Source organism: Netta rufina (assembly GCF_964035555.1).
Source record: "Netta rufina genome assembly, chromosome: 1".
Taxonomy (NCBI): Eukaryota; Metazoa; Chordata; class Aves; order Anseriformes; family Anatidae; genus Netta; species Netta rufina.
Window position 1 is genome coordinate 55,644,462 of NC_140123.1, and position 15,565 is coordinate 55,660,026.

The following is a 15,565-nucleotide window of genomic DNA, read 5'->3' on the forward strand; positions in this document are numbered from 1 at the left end:
CTTCTCAGTATTTCAAAGCCAAGCCAACGTGCTTCATATCTGAGGATAAGGTGGGGTGCACATGTGGTCTGCCACCCTGACTTCACCAACAGGTTATAAGCGTTAAAAGAAATCAGCTTCATCACTTGGAAAGATGTGAAAGTGCAAAGCTGCAGGCATTGTCTTCATCCTGTTGCTTTTACAGGAGCGACGTAGTGCTTGCTTTTTCTTTCTTGGTGCTTTACTCATGGTATAGCAGTGCGTGTGTTGCCTGTCCACTTCCCATGTAAGTAAGCTTTATCCATCTGATACGGAAAAGTTCTGCAGGTGAAGGAGCACAAAAAATCCTCTCTTTTTCAGCTCGGTGTGAAGAGCGGGATTAAGCTTCTCTTCACCTTTTCCTTCTGAACTTTGCACCCTTTGGACCCACAGAAAAGAAAGAACTGAAGCTTCTTGCACAGCCAGTGGTACAGGAAGAAGCTCTGTCCTGTGTGCCAGTTTGTTCACTTCCCAGCTTGACGTTGTGGGTGAGCTCACAAATGCAATTTTGGATTGCCGCTCTCTACCTTGATGAAGTTGTGCCTCGCTTTTAATTCCCATATTGTGTAGTATGGTGAAGGTTAGGAATAGACCACTGCTTAAAAGTTGTAGTGGCACTAAATGCGTGCATTTGTTGCAGTTGTTTCCAGATTTGCCATATACGTGTGACTTTGAGGCTGGTTCGTGCCGTAGCTATCCCTCCTCCTTCATTCAGCAACTTGTGAGTGAGTAAATACTGCGTGCAGCGTTGCTGATGGGATGGGAAACAGAGCTGAAGAGGGCTGCAGCCTGGTTAGCTCTGCCTGACATCATCTGGTTACTGTCAGATATTGCTTTTTCATCTGTATTTAGCTGGAATTTGGTATGATTTGAGGAAGGAGTTCCTGATTTTTCCTTTAAAAATATCAATAATGAAATCGTCTCTCCATATTTCTCCTAAGGTTTTTGATTTTTTCTTTTCTTCTCCTTTTCTCAAAGAACCAGGATACATCCCGTGTCACTAAATACCCTAAAAGTACACAGTGCATCAGACCTGCAGTCCCTCTGTTCAGCAGTGCCAACCTGTGAAAGAAGCAGTGCTTCCAAAACCTACTGAAAGGAAAATTGCATCTCTTAGCTGTCTGATAGTGTAGTAGACTAGAGACAGCAGTTTGTTGCACAGCAGCAATCTCACCACGTATGTAGTCACATATTACCTCATGACAAATACCAAAGCAGCTCCAAGCTTGTCCATGAATTCACGTTGCTGTTGGCAAGTTTCTTAAAGTGTTTTCTTTGTGTTCTGCTTTCCACTAATTCTCTGTTCCAGTAGTAACCATTTTTTTTTCCTTTCCAAATTTTACAGATTTCTCATGACAGATACTTTGTAGTTATTTAAAATCTGCCTGAATATTCAGCTTTTCGGAAAATCTGTGTGTATTGTCAGGAGCTCTGCAGTAGGTTAGTTCAGCACTGTCTCGAAGACCATTTTCAATTTTTCTTTCCGGATTAAGTATATGGGGTGTGATGTTTTTACTCTTAAACTGCTCTTAAAAGTCTGAGGTGCGTAGGAATCCTGTTTTGAGACTTGCTATGCCTCCCAGGCGTAGAGTTAATGCTTCAAGAGAAATTTGTTTGTGGAGAGCTGCTTGTGCTCGGATTTTTTATGGAGGCTGGTGCAGAAGCAGGGAAAATCATTTTGACTCCTCCGGAGTTCAGGAACTCGGACAGCCTCTGCTCAGTTCCTACCCTGGGTACGCACAATCATAAATTGAATGATTTATAAGTGCTACGTATGGTTTAGCATGTCAGTGAAGCATTTAACCCAAAGTACCTGAAGTCAGAGTGAGCTGCATGAGTTATTTGAATTAGGGTGAGCCCTGTCCTTTCAATGCAAGGACACCTCGCTCCGTAAGGCATTGCCCAGCCCTGGCAGGTAGCTCGCTGTCGTGAAGTGACAGTCTGCCAGCACTTCTGTCTTCCTCCGTCAGTGCCACCTGTCTCTGGCAGAGATTAAGGAGCACGGTAACGCATCGAGGTTGTGGAGCTTGGCGTGCTGCTGTGGGTGGGCTGGAGCTGACGTGAGAGGTGTTGCAGAGGGTGAAGGGGCTGGTGCTGATGGCCCAGACGAGGCAAAGCAGCCCAATTCCTGCCATGTAGCAGTGGGGCTGCATGAAGCAGGGTTGTGCAGCGCTGTTCTTGGAGGGAAACGGAGGAAGAGGTGAGTGTGAACGTGCTCAGAGCAGGACCTGAGCGCTGGGACAGATCCAACTGATGCTGGGAGCTGGCAAAGGAGGACAGCAGAGCTGGTGCTAGCAGGTGATGTCCAAGAAATGACTGACATTGCACCTGGCTTGCAGACCTGCCCTTCTGTCATATCGGTTTGTTTTGTGTTAATACTGTGTGAAAAATACCAGTGCAGGTGTGCTACACAAATACACGGTGAGGGCTGATGACCAGTGTGCCATTCTTTGCTGCTCATTTAAATGCATTTAAGCTTTAGGCTTGGACAACATCTATGGGTATGTTCAGAGCCAGGTCCTGTCAGAGGACTCGGTACTTTCTTACTAGCTCTACAACTACAAATCTCTCTCAGTAAGGCTCTGGAACTAACGAGATTTATCCCAACAAGAAGCCTAGCAGAATAAGGCAGGACACGGGTTTGAAATTCAGTAATGTAAGCATTCAGTTTCTGTGCTGTTACAGATGGCATTACGAGAGGAAGAGCCAGTAAAGCTAAGCCTGGACTTGTGTAGCTAACGTTTTCTGAATACTTTAATCCTATACGTCCAAATCACACTGGGTGTGATGCATTTTATTTTTGTCCTAGAACATCTGGTAAATTGTTAAGCAGGAGATCCTGAGTTGTGCCCGGTTCTGAGCTCAAGGGAGCCCAGTGCCAGGACCAGAGGCAGGGGGCACAAACTGGCCCCCAGGAGGCTCCCCCTGAGCCCCAGGAGCACTGCTGTGCTGTGCAGGTATGGGAGCCCTGGCACAGGTTGCCCTGAGAGGCTGTGGGGTCTCCTTGGAGAGCTTCAGAAGCCACCTGGACACAGCCCTGGGTAACCTGCTCTGGACGAGGTGCAGTGGAGGAAGGAAGGGCAGTAAAGGCCGAGGGGTGGGGGACAACTCCGTGTGCCGCCTTCTTTCTGCTTTGACAGCATGTGTAGGTAACCATAAGAAATACAGCAGCTGCCCATAGCTCACGGTGCTCATTGCTGTCTGATGATGGAGTTTATTTCCAATATGAAAGGGTTTAAAGCTTCATAATTACCGTGTGAGCACTTGGCACGCTACCTTCTGGTAGTGATCTCAAACCTGGCTTTTCTTTACTGCCAGGCAGCTCATGGCCTGTTTCTTACGCTGCCAGGTGCTGAGATCTCTGGCATTTGGAAATGGGGTTTAGCCTCCAGTAAGAAACAAGTTATGTGAAATGCATTTTGGCCGATGGTGTGGTGAAGTTTAATTACTGCATCAATGCTGCCATCTATGGATCTTCAGCTCGTGTAGCAGCAGATCTGTAGAACAGCCAAAAAAACAGGTATCAGTAATTCTTTTATACACCCCCAGTACTCTGCCAATTGTACAGGAAAACCACTTATAAAGATTGAAAACCATTTTGACCCTCCCGTGGAAGGGAATTACTTCGTGGTATATCAGCTTAGATCATTCCTGTAGCTGTGGAACTGCAAATTCGGATGGTATTCAACGAGTTATATTTTGCATCCTGCAACAGGTCTCCTTGCATTTATTTTTTTTGGACAAAAAAAATACAATTCTGAGAATGAATTGGTGAGTATGTCCTTACCGGGCATTGTCTGAAGTTACCCTGGAGAAGTGGAGAATCAGAAGACACCTAGTGGAGGAAGAAGAAATTGAACCATATCTGTCATTATTCTCGAGATACGATATAACATAAGGATAAATATTAAAAAATGAAACAATCTCCTTCTTTTAAAGCCAGCAACCCCCTGGCTTGGTTTTACTTTGTTTGTCTGCTGTGTCTCTATCAAAATTGGATGCAACAGCAACAACTTTCTTACTGCAGCACTTCTGTTGTTTGGAGGAGTGGGTGTTTGTGTTCTGAAGGTTTAAATTATTTCATGAAAATGCATGAAGCTTTGTTTCTTGCTGGTGGGAGTAGAAGGCCTCCTTTTTAGCTGGATAATTGACCCTTGAAGGTTATTTATAGTCTGCTTGGGGATGGTCAGCTCTAAGAAAACAATCTCTTCTTTCTGTCCTTACTGGAATGGATTTTTTTTTTTTCTTATTTTTATTGGTTGGTTTGGTTTTTGGGAGGTGGGTCTTTTTTTTTTTTTTTTTTTTTTTTACCCCTTCCTCTTTCAGGAAGCTGCAGCACCTTGTTTGTTCCTCATGTTCAACCCCAGCAAAGGAAGACAGGAAAGTGGCAGACCCCCTGGGATTCAGAAGGAAATCCTGCAGCTAATTGTAGACGTCTGTGCCAAACAGTTCTGAACAAATGATGATTTGGGCTATTGTTTGTGACACGACTCACTAATGGTAGTGCCCCAGGTTACCTGATCTGAAGGAAAACAGTCTTGAAGCAGTCAATACATCCTAAAAATATCGGTTGTATGATATTCATAGAAGTTCTGCTGCGAGCATGGATTGATTGCTGAAGCTGTTTTTTTAGGGATGTGGTATCCTGTAATAAAGCAGGCAGAATATCCCTCACCATCAAGGAATGAACTGCCATCGTGCTAATGGTGGTCTATGAATCTTCTTCCCTCTCCTCAGATCTGTAGGATAATTGGTTTTTGATTGGGGTAGGGGGAAAAAAGGAAGAAGGAAGGATAAATACTCAGTTGGAGTTGTTATTTGTATGAGGAGATACCGTGTCTGTTGGGTGTTGTAAAATTGAGTATACGATTGTTGTCTTAGGACAGAAGGAGATGAGTAACTTCACAAAGGAGGCCTTGCAGTCGCAAATACTACAAAGAAAATCTCTATGGTTTGCCAAGGAAATGGACAAAAGTTGAGTCACTGAGTTCAGTGGTTTTCTGAGAAGGCACAGGTACGTGGTCGGGTCTTTACAAACAAATAGGCACGAGACAAGGCAGTGCATATAGGTACAGTAAGAAAACTACTGTGGTTGCTTCACTACAGTATTAAGAAATTAGAATGTGCTTTTTTTTTTTTTTCAGAGTTAAAGGACTTTGCAGACTATGTATAAATAACAGTTTTGGTATGGCTTTGTTTTGAAGTTTCCTCTTTGCTTTTATTTTATGCTTACTGAATGTACCCGTTTTGTTTAGTCATCACTTTGCTGCAGTCACCTTGGCCTGTAGTTGGAAAAAAAAAAGGGAAAAAAGGTTGCTTGGTGGTCTTAATGGGGAAGTATTTTTGCAAAGAAATCACTTCTTTGCTGCAGCTTTTCTATTTCGTTTCTGTTTTGTCATGAACAAGCTAAATGGTTTCCTGCCTTGGGCCTTGGAATATTTACAGAGTTGTTGTTGGGGCAAAAAAGCAAAGATGAGCTAAAGCCAGGGACCAACACAAGGTGTGAAAGATGTCCTATCCTATTAAGGTATGTCATAAATGTATACATTAGATGCAGAGATAAAAGCCGATCCCCATTACCAGTCTGACCGTTCCCAGTATAAGGTTGCACTTCTAAGGTTGTATGCTGCTCAAGGGCCTCTTGAACTAGCTGTCTATCGTAAATGAGAAGTTGTCCACTCAGGCTGAGGCTGGAAGGCACCTCTGGAGGCCACCTGGTCCAACGCCTGCTCCAGCAGGGCCACCCCGAGCAGGCTGCCCAGGGCCATGTCCAGGTGGCTTCTGAAGCTCTCCAAGGAGGAGACCCCACAGCCTCTCAGGGCAGCCTGTGCCAGGGCTCCCACACCCGCACAGCACAGAAGAGCTGTCTGGGGCTCAGGGGGAGCCTCCTGGGGGCCAGTTTGTGCCCCCTGCTCTCTTATGCTGGGAAGTCCGTGTTCCTCCTTCAAGTAACTTCTTTGGGCTGCGGTGAAGAGAGGTGAGTGTTAGCACTAATCCCAGTGATGTTCATGCAAATATTCATTCAAAGGAAAGGAAGGACTACAGCAAGTCTCTGTCCATCCATCTTCGCATCTGTTTCACAGCCCCTTCTTTGTGCTGGAAGTGTGAGGTGGGCAAATGGGAAAGACAAGATGTGCATCACTCCTTCCACACTGTGTTCAACCAGCGACAGGAAAAGACGGTCACCTTGCTTTTTTTAAGTGTTTTAGCTTAAAAAGGAATCCACTGTGCTGGTGTTCTTAAGCTAAAAATCTTCGACCTTAAGTGCTTAAGTTATGTGCTTCCAGACTATGAGTGATTTATCACATCCCCCCAAAGATTTTGGGTCTGCAATCTGTGCCAATCACCTCCACCAAAGGAATTTCTGCTCAGTAAATAATAAGTAGTAACAGTGAAAAGAAATTGGGGTCATGGGACAGGATCAGAAAATGAGACCTAGCATATTTACAGTCTCAGGAGAACTGTGAAGACCTTAATACATGGGGCAGAAGGGACAGAGTAATGGTTTAAAATTTATATAGCTATAAATGCAAAGTGATAGGTTATCAGCGGAAGGGAACTTGAGCCACGCAGACTCTGAACTGAGGGCTGTGACTTGCGTTTGGCTAGTGGAAAAAGTGGTGTGTGTTCAAAATACCATTTCCCTATCTTTATTCTCCACCCCTCTACCAGAGCCTTTTAAAGGAATGGGCAAGAAAACACTTGTGGCTTTGCTGCACCTGCTGAAGGTGCAGTTTTCATGCACGGGGGAGCTGCTTCACGTGTACGCCGCCGCTCACCGAGCAAGCCCGTAGCCTCAGCCTGTGCTCTCCTATCTACCACTTGCAGCCCAAGTCATCTGACTTCCTACAGGCAGCGGTTATAGGGAGATAATGGTAAAAGAAAAGCACAGAAAAACGCGTATTTCTCAATTTTTGTAGGGATCCTTTTGCACAGGCTGAATTTTTTGAGCCTTCCCGCTTCTGGGTGGCTGAATGGCAGCACCAGGGCATGGAAAGCAATGGGAACATGAGGCTGGAAGGCAGAAGAGGGATTTCTCCCTCCATGACTGTACCCCAGGGTTCAGGGGTGACTGCTAGGATGCTTGTGGTTAAAGCATGGGTGCTATAGAGGCTGTAACCTCGGCCGGAGGAGGGTGGCAAAACGCTACAACCTATCCAACAAGCCCTGTGTTTAATATCTGTGAGGAGAGACCAAAAAGCCCTTATCAGCCCAAATCTCTGCCCTGTACAAAGCTGTGCCAGCTGAGATGTTGGACCTATCTCTGTGCTGCAGCTGGGAATGTGAGGAAATACACAGGGCAGGTTGCTGTGAGGCTGCTCGCATCTCTCAATGGTTTAGCACCTGTCTGCCACCATTGGGGAAGCAGATCAGGGAGGGATGTGTTTGGGTGCAGCAATTCCCTTCATTCTTCTGATGTGTGAGGAAACAGGAATGGTAAAGCAGTTTGGTTTGGTTTTATTTTGCCTCTTGGGGGAAGGCTGCAGCTGCAGAGGGTCGCTTCGTACCAACCCTTCCAACTTTTTAACGTGAGATTGAGAGAAGAGGAAGGATAAATTGATGATTATTATCTGTTATATAAAACTTAGTGAATTAAAAACAGACACTATTTCAGTCTGCGACTATATACTTTTTAAACACTACATTAATTTAAAAATTTAGTCAGAAATTGTTTCTCCACATAGCCAGCTTCTCTAGAAGGGAGGTACATAGTAAGAGTGGAAACCTTGTGCTTTTCAATAGGATTTTGAGCACTCAGTTGATAACCCTCACTCCTGCCTGTTTTTATATATTTTTTTTGTTTTCTTACAAGCACTGCTTCCTCCCAGTTTCTCTGAGAGGTAGCACTGCTTCAATCTCTGTTACAAATTTTTGGATAGCTCACTGGTACATTCTCCATGACCACTGATTTGCTTGTGTTTTTTTCTGTGTTCTCCTCTGCAAAGCCTTATCATAGAATCAGAATCACAGAACCATTAGGGTTGGGAAAGCCCTCCAAGATCACCTGCTCCAACCATCCCCCTACCACCAGTGTCACCCACTGAGCCACGTCCCCAAGCACCACGTCCAGCCTCTCCTTGAGCACCCCCAGGGACGGTGACTCCACCACCTCCCTGGGCAACCCGTCCCAGTGCCTGACTGCTCCTTCTGAGCAGAAATGGCTCCTCATTGCCAACCTGAACCTCCTCTGTCCACTTTGATTCTACCAAGTTCCACTTTGCAACTCGTCTCTTGTCCTCCTGGTGTTGCAGTTGGAAAAGCAATAAACGCAATACAGGGTGGTTGTGCACTGAGGCTGGTGCTTTCTGGCTCCTTATAAGAAAGGCACAGACACTAACGAGGCAGATAACTGTTTACTACTAGCCCAGAAAAGCTGATAGCGAGCTGTCGTCTCTTCTGATGCTGGGAACCTCGAGCTGATAAAGCCTGAGGCTGACCTGTGAGGGCACAGCACGTGGCGCAGATCCTGTCTGTGGTGAGTTTCACCAGCTCTCAGCTCACAAACATTTCCACGGGGTCTTTCTCACGGCACAGATTCATCCGTCAGCGACAGCAATGAAGCCTTGAGTGAGGGCTTGCCTTGTCACGCTCTCTTGGACAAAGTGCTCCGTTATTCTTACCTCATTGATAAAGCTACGGCCCTAGAACAAATGGGGTATGGTGTTTCATGTGATGGGACAATACACTTACAATTGTACACCATATTTAGGATTAAATATTCATCGACTACACATACATTGACTAAATATGCATTCAGTACACATACATTGATTGATTACACTATTAATTGGGTACACCCAGATTAAGTCGTGGTTATCTGTGTGAGGCAGCCACTGGGTGAGTGGTTGTGTGGTTCACTAATCCTTTATAAAACACTAATTCTTTATAAAAGTTACTTCTGCAATTTGATTCAAGGCTCATTTTCTGGTACCTTACAGACCAGAGAAGTGCTGCTGTTCCAAGCAAAGGTCACTTAAGACCTGAACCTGTACTTTTTGGGTGCATCTTGCTGATACATCCCGGTATTTCTCCCCACCCCCTCCTTGCTGTCATCGTCCTCTGCGTGGGGTGGTCGCGTTATGAGAAGTTGGGTTGGATGGAGCATAAATCATAGTTCTTATTTACGTAGACCTTTTTCTTTTTTTTTTTTTTTTTTTTTTTTTGAGATACTGACAAAGTTGGACAAAACTGTGAAGAGACAGTGGCGAAAACTTCTTCCACCAAGCGTGTCTGTGGCCACTGAGGCACGCTATTTCCTGTTTTTTGTTTGTCACTAGAAAGTGGCACATTGTGAAAGAGCATTACAATCAGATTTCTGAGAAGTAACTTTAGGGCTCAAGTCCATCATTTTGTCCTGCTAGTCATATCTATTTTGACAGAGGATATAAAGTAGCTAGTAAGAGTTGCTCTGTCTTGGAAGACTGATTAAAATTTTAAATATAAATTCCCCTCCTATATATAACATAGGCAATGTGGTGAAGAGGCCTCATCTGTATTTAAAATCATAGGATCACAAAACAATTTGGGTTGGAAGGGACCTTAAAGATGATCCAGCTCCAACCCCCTGCCATGGGCAGGGACACCTCCCACCAGCCCAGGCTGCCCAAAGCCCCATCCAGCCTGGCCTTGAGCACCTCCAGGGATGGGGCACCCACAGCTTCTCTGGACAGCCTGTGCCAGTGCAAAATACATGATGGTGCTAACTCTTTACTGATACTTGTTCCAAAAATATTCTAATCGTTAGTAATTTAATTTCAGTAGCGATTTGCAAGCAGCAGCATTGCAAAGGAATATACGATGATGGTGGTGGTGCTCGGCTGCTTGAGTGGCGATGCAGAGCTGCACGGTAAGTGCCTCCTCCTCAGCAGCAACCACTTCACTAGGATGTAGCCAGGGGAATCAGTTTTTCCAAAATCAGCTTAGGCATGCAGCAGAAGACTGGAGACAGTGCACAGAGGCCTTTTATCGAGGCAGTGAAATCAGTCTGGACACCAGGAGACATTTCCCTGACCTCAGGCATTCCGTCTGTGGTTGTCTGTGTCTTGGTCTGTCTAGCAGCGAAGGTTTGCATACGGGCAGCTCTCGTGGTGCTCTTGTAGCAGAGATTGCTCACAGCCAAGGGCTTGATGAGGGTACCAGCTGCATGGCCGCAACACTGCAGCAGAAAAGCAAGGCAGGAGGGGGAAGAGATGGCCTGGTTGTGCCCAGAATTGAAAGCCGCTCACTTTGCAGCCATTCCTGGCATTTGTGGTCACAAGTTCAGCTTGCCAGTGGTGGTATCGAAGCTTCCTCTCTAGCTTGTGGGTTGAGGAGGAGTTAGAGATGAAAGATCCTTCATTTAATGCAATTAATGCTAACATCATCAATTATACCAGCACACTCAGATGGCTTGTTGTTGTTTTTCTCCACAGAACTGAGATACTTTCTTCTAGGCCGTGTTTTTGTTAGTGACATACAATGTATTGCGTTCTTATGGATCTCTTGCTAGATATCCTGTCTGATAATTCACCTTGTTTTTTCTCTAGAACAAAGCCACGAGGAGAGATCATGAGATGTCAGGTATCGGAGATACAGAAACACAGAGTCGTTTAGGTTGGAAAAGATCCTTAAGATCTTCAAGTCCACCATCCACCACCTAACTACCACGTCCACCACTTTACCATGGCCCTAAGCACCATCTCCTTGGTGTGCAAACGTAACAACAGAGAAGCACTTTAAAAAAAACACAGCTTTATAAGAACAAAAAACAAAGGCTTATAAAAATGCTTATAGATGGAAAGGCAGAAAGTAGGCTTTCTCTTTGTTTTACCAGAAAATATTGCTAAAACAAACCCATCACTTCAGGCTTTAAGTGGATTTACAACTTAAAGCTCTTGTGGAGTTAGAGTGATAGTGTCTTAATACAGCAGAAAAAACAAATAGTGGCAACACCCTCTAGTTTATCTAGATTATTATGAACCTGAAACTTTGCCCTCTATCCCTCTTACCATACATAATTAACACTGCTATGTATTTCTCTTATTAGCTAGCCTGGACACACTTAAAATAGTTGGCTTGTGCTGAGCTGAGTGAAGGAACAAGATTTTGATGAGCATTTTGGTTATTTCAAATAGCTTCCACTGTATTTCTTTTTTCCTTTTTCTTTTATTTTAGGACAACAAAACAAAACAAAACACACTTGTCCTACAGTTGCCTCTGCAGCCTAATAAATTGTCAGGAGTTTTCATTTCCATCTCTTTCTGTTAAAAATGCCTCGTGCGTGCAGCTGGCCGGTCTGCCTCATCTCTTCCTGTCCAACTGGACACGGCGATCTGTTACTGTCACATCTAGGCAGAATTACTCTAGCTTCCCATAGTTAGAAATTGCAGTGTGGAGGTTTCATCGGGTTCTTAACTGCTTAGTAGCAGCAGCTGCTGCTAAAGCATTATCTGGCTGATTTGTAGGCTGGCACGTTGAGAATAATCAATTTTCAGCATCTCTATATTTAAAGTAGGCTGCATCAGAGTGCCTTCTGCTTACTAACCACAACTTCCCTCGAAAGTTACATGCCACAGGAAGGATGAAACTGCTATGTCTAGCTTTATTAGAGGGAGGAACATAATTCTCCCTGTGCATGCTATAAGAGTCTGTATGTTTTTCTGGAGAGGACGGGATAACCACAAATGTTGGTGCCTTCAGAACAGGTGCAAAGCTTGCTTTTTTAATTTAGCCCTTTCCACAACATCTGTCACAACTGAGGAAAAGAAAAGAGGAAGAGGAGAAACTCTTATTTTTGCACTGAGAAAAAAAATAAATGAATGTAGCTTTTGGGAAAGAAATCTAGGCCATGTCTTGACCTTTTTGTATTACAAAAGAAAGCCAGAAACAGCATAAAAGCTTAGAGTACAATAGTAGACAAATTTTTATGTTACATTGTTTGCTAGTTTTACCACAAGGCCAGTGAGCTTCATGCTGCTTTCTTCTCTGACTTAATCAAATCTTCTCTGACTTAATCAAAGTTTTGACCAAATCTGTTACAGCCATAGAAGGATGCAGACTGGAAGGGCTCTCAGGAGATCGTCTTGTCCAACCTTGGGAGTAGAAATTTAGTCAGGACTGTGTCAAGCCAGGTGATTTTTCTTTATTTTTTCACTTATTTTTCTTCATTTAATGCCTTTAAGCAACGTGATCCTAACTTGGCAGTCATGAGGCAGGGTCCCAGTACTGAAACTCACCTGTGTGCTGCTGCGTTAGGTAAAGTGGGTCAGCACACTGCCGATCTCCCTGTGCCTACGTAGAGACCCTGCTCCCTTCTGCCACCCAGCCCTGACACAGCTGAGTTTGCCTTCTTTCTGTGTGCTTGCCTTTTTTTCCTTCTCTCTGTAATTTGGATGGCATGATCAACAGCTTTGAGCTGCCTGCTCACAGGAGAAGAGCTTAGATGACACAAAGGAAGGGGATTTGATGCATGTCTGTGAAATGGTGTGCGATGTGGACAGGGTAAATCAGGAGCCAACGTGTTCAATCGTTTCCAGCACAGCAAGCAGGGGACTTCAAATGAAACTCGCAGGTGTCACAAACGAAAGGAAATGGCTCGAGACACCAGGTGGAGTTAAATTGTGGAGCCTCTTGCTGCAAGGGGCTACAGGTGTTAATTAACATTTTGTCTGGGTTGAAAATGGGACCAGACGCACTGATGGATTGCGGATTGTTGTATGCAAAGATCAGGCATCTACCTCAGGAAGGCCAAAGTCAGACCTTGCAGGAAGCCAAGACAGTATTTGGGCTAGGGGGGGAAGGGTTTGGGTGCGGGGAGAAGAAAGAGGAACTGTGAGCATTTACTACACAAACAGCAATTCCTCGTTTTTTCTTCAGAGAGCGGTTGCATCTCGACTTCTGTTCACTTTGTAGCATTGCCTCAGCCTGCAGGCTACTGCTTCACCAAGAGGGTACCAAGAATCAGGTGATTTGGCATCCATTCACCTCCTGCGTATCAAAACAGCACAGAAATACGCTGCTAAGATACAAACTGTTGAGCTTTGTCTTGGGTTCTGCTCTGTACCACAGGCGTGGAGGTTGGAGAGAGAAGCAGTGGCACCTCAGGCAATACCTGTTCTCTTCTGCTGGGGCTGTAAGCCACAGGAGGTTGTGTTCATTATCTCCAGACTTCCACTGAGGTTTCTATATCCTCTAGCCCAGGGTGGCTGGGAGAACCTGTCTGAGCATTTGCAGAAGTAGTCCTTAGCTTTGCCTTCTTAGCTAAAGGAAAGGTAATTTAACAAAGTTAACGTTCTTGTGCTGAACATGCATGCCTGTTGCATGGTTTTTCATGTGATGGACCTTCACTTGGCCATGTGTGCTTCTTCAGTGTGCAACAGTCGATGTCTGTACAGCTTTGTCAGGCTTAGGCAGAGGCAGTTTGACCCCTTTGTACCTTTGACCCCCACCATCATTCCTCGTTTTTATTTCTATGTGCTCTGTCACAATCCCTACCAAATAAAACATGAGAGAGGTTTCAGCAGTGGAGATACCTCAGGCCCACCTCCCAGGGATCTCCCCTTATGACAGGGTGTCACTGGCAGCCCTACAGATGAAATTTTCAACCCTTTTCAACAATTCAGGGCCACTTTTTATTACCTGTGTCCTGGACTACTCTTACAGTAGGAGAAACACTTGGACCCTCTGCAGTTTCATGCAGGCTCTGCTATGCTCCTGTAAGTCCTTCCCACTCCAAACAACAACAACAAAAGCCCTTCATGACAGTAGGCATTGAGCTAAGTGTGCAGGCCTTCCCACTTGAGAGAGTCCTGATTTCATCAGGCTTTAAGGTGAGTATGCACATAAATGGTCCCCCCGCAATGCCTGAAACTCACACAGACTCTCCAGCAGCCAGAGGCCTTTTCTCTCAGCACCACAGCCGTGCTCCCATTAAGCTTTTTGCATACGTGGAAGTTGGTCATCGCCTACCCGTGAGGAGGCTCCTGCTCTGCACTGTGCACCTCTTCTGCCAGACTCAGGGTGAGGGGTTTGCAGGTTTAGCTCCATTTTGTTCACAAACCAGATGTTAATTCTGGGCAGGTGATGGTGAGCTACCAGTTTTGAATCACTTTTTCACTTCCCCCACTCCCTCCCCTTCATCTGTTAAACTCTGTCTCAATTCATGACTCTCTTTGCTTGAGGCAGTTTTTCCCCAGATTCATGACCAAATCCATGAGTTGGTACAAAGGGTGATTGAAAGGAGTGTGAACGTAGGGAATAACTTCAGCTGTGTCCCTGCTTGGTTAGTGAGCACGTGAACTGGTCTCTGGACAGAGAGTATGGTTTATAGATTAATGTCTTGGGGCAGAGCTTCCAGGTAGACCTGTGCGATGGGCTGATAGTAGCCAGCAGCTCAACACCCACTCTTCTGCTTGCTCACTCCTTCCTCCCTGGCTGGATGGAGAAGAGAATAGGAGGAGTAAAAGCGAGAAAACTCATGGGTGGAGATGAAGACAGTTTAACAGGTGAGAAAGAAAAACACGTGCAATGCACAAGCAGTTGCTCACCACCTCCTCCCAGCAGACTGATATCCAGCCAGCCCCTGAGCAGTGGACACCGTGGAAAGGAAAACACCCTGCCCCTTTTTCCCCCTACTTTTTCAATATGGTCCTAGATATTTACAGACCATACTATTACCGTGTTGTATATCAACAAATGTGAGATCATCCGAGTCCTACAAGGAAGCAGTACCCATCTGAAGATATCTATGTCTCTTCTGTCAGCTTTCCAGGAGCTTTGAATACTCCAAAAAGAAAGGCTTTGCTTGGCTTCGGTGGGTTTGGTTTCACAACTTAATGAATCTCTCTGTTTGGAAACCCAGAATGCTCCCCTGCTTTCTGTTAGGACTGCTGATCTTCACCTGGATCTAAAATGTTTTCCCTTCACTGCCTGAATTTTAGATGTCCCAGGAAATCATCTCTCTCCCATAAGAAATAGCAAAGAGGACTCCACCTGGTCTAACTTAGTGAAGAGGCTTGTGAAACGGTGATTTCTTTCAAGTTGTTTTCCCCATCATGAGCTCCTCTATTTACCCTTGCTTATCTACTGGAATTAAGGAAACGTGGCCTTTCACATGGTCTCATCGAAGTCTTCTCAGCAGCAGCCCTAGCCGTGCACTCCTCAGTCTTGAGATGAAAGGTATTCTATCATTTTGTCATGAGCAGTTTTTAATATCCTGACTGGACGTCACCCTCCAAACAGAGACCAGCCCCTCTTTGTCCGTAGAACTCCAGTCAGGTCCTCGTAACGAGTGAGCCACACCAACCTACTTGTCAGCTGCCTGCTTTATCTCTGAAAAGGGTGAGCGAGATCCAGATCTGTACGGCCCAGCCTGTCACACGGAAAAGGTCATCACAAGTTTTCAGCAATGATGGGTCATCATGAAGAAAACTGAGCATCCTGAAGAAAACTGATTTGGGAAGAGCTCTATGTTTCTGGTATTACCGTCCTCCCTTGCTCCCATGCAGCAGCTTCTTACCACCTCCCTGGTGATGGCTACCAGCCCCACAGCACAACTGGGAGAAGAGCT

At 45.2% G+C, this 15,565-nt stretch overlaps 1 protein-coding gene across 1 annotated transcript in view; it reads left to right on the forward strand.

Annotated features, from left to right (window-relative positions):
• UBAC2 (UBA domain containing 2) overlaps window positions 1-15,565 on the forward strand; it is an 87,544-nt gene that overhangs the window by 18,594 nt on the left and 53,385 nt on the right. The window lies entirely within an intron of this gene.